We start from the raw sequence: 2,074 nt of genomic DNA on the forward strand, positions 1-2,074 counted from the left end.
TCTGTTACTTGTAGACTCTTTCTATGCTGAACAATAGGCAATTTATGTATCTCCCTAAACCAGCGCTTTCAAAATTTGTGAAGAGGGGAAAAAGAATCTCTTCTTGAGGATGTGAGTTGCTGTGCCAAGAATTTTATATGTACCTTTGCCTTTGCATCTTGAAAAGGGGGAATTTACTTTGTAGTATTTCCTAGGGTTAATTGTCCATAGAAATTATTCTTCTCTCAAACTTTCTCAGGGCTAGTGTTTTCTCCAGAATATAATTTTTTTTTTTTATTAATTTATTCATTTTTGCTGCTTTGGGTCCTCATTTCTGAGCAAGGGCCATCTCCAGCCGTGGCAAGCGGGGGCCACTCCCCATCACGGTGCGCCGGCCTCTCACCATCGCGGCCTCTCCCGTGGAGCACAGGCTCCAGACGCGCAGGCTCAGCAGCCGTGGCCCACGGGCCCAGCCGCTCCGCGGCATGCGGGACCCTCCCAGACCAGGGCCCGAACCCGCGTCCCCCGCATCAGCAGGCAGACTCTCAACCACTGCGCCACCAGGGAAGCCCCCAGAATATAATTTGAGAAATTTCTTGACATCCACCCATCATGGACGCATTTTCTCTTACACACAAATGAGCTGATGAGTCTCAGAACCTGGCATGTGCCTTCCCAGGTCCAATTCTGTGCCCCTTCCTTATAACACACCCACAAGCCCCAAACTCACACACACCATCACCACCACTACTCTCTACCCCAATCCCCAAACAAAAACACACCACACACACTTATGTAGGTTGAAGCTTGATCTCTGAGAAGTCTTCCTAATGCCAAATCTTGACGGTCATCACATCTTTTGAACTCTTTCAGCATTTGTAATCTGGACAATTAACAACCGCCTTGTTAATTGTTGTTCCATAGATCTTTTTAAAAATACATCCTGTGTTCATAGCCAATCTGGAGCTTTTTTCATGAGCAGGGATTCACTTGTGCATATTCTACGCGCACCCACCATCTAGCATTGTGTCTCCCGGAGAAGCTCAGGAAATAATTGCTGTTTGATGACAACAATAATGATTATAACCCCAATTGTTGCCTAACTGATGATACAAGGAGCAGAATTGTTGATTGGCAAGATAACAGGCAGAGAAAGCTACCTGGTTGGTATTTTCTTAGTGGGCAAACATCTCTATTTTAGGAAAGACAAATGTGCTTCTAAAAGACATTCTCAAGCTAGGAATGATATCTGTAAGCATGGCAGTGTCCACCTTCACAAGGGGAAATGAAAACTCAAGAATTTGTTCATTTAGAATACCAAGGTATCTGTATGTCTTCTTTGGGTATATGGATAACTGATTCACTTTACTGTACATCTGAAACTAACACAACATTGTAAATCAACTCGACTCCAATAAAGTTTTCTTACAAAAGAAAAACCAAGATAAATACAGCACTTTCTACTTCACTTAAACAAAACAAAACAAAACGCTTTGTTATTTATCATAGCCCATGGGATGACGGTCTCTCAGGAAGGTACCTGTTGCTCTGAGGCCCTATCCCGACTTTTTCTGACATGTCCTAGTCCCAGCCCCCTCCCCATCTGCTGTAATTTCTCAGATACCTCTTTGCTTTGGATTGACCTTCACTTTTAGATTTATGTCCCCCAAACTCAATGTAACTCTAATTCTTCTATCAGAACAAAATTTTTGACTATGGTAGAGCCATCTTTGGAAGGGGTTTGAGTTATTTAATTGCCAAGATGATCTCATACCAGGGCACTGTCAACAGTAAGCATTTCCATTTTGTGGAATCATCACCATACTCCAAGCATGTCTGGAAGGATCCGGGCACACCAGTATTTTCGGGACACTGGAGACCACGGCGGAAACCAGTTACTCTCCCAGCCTCTCCTTAAGCCTAGCCTTTTGGAGACAAAACCGTCTGTACCTTTTTGCAGAACACAGACTGAAAAATATCTGCCATGTGACTCAGCCCGATTTAAGGGAGAAATACAATGGGAGCAGGCCCCGCCTGCTCTCAAGTTTCCCTGGACGAGGAGCCAGAATTTTCCAGTCTGATTTTCAGCCACCGC

The sequence above is a fragment of the Lipotes vexillifer genome, unplaced genomic scaffold, assembly GCF_000442215.2.
Source record: "Lipotes vexillifer unplaced genomic scaffold, Lipotes_vexillifer_v1.1 scaffold1232, whole genome shotgun sequence".
Lineage (NCBI taxonomy): Eukaryota > Metazoa > Chordata > Mammalia > Artiodactyla > Lipotidae > Lipotes > Lipotes vexillifer.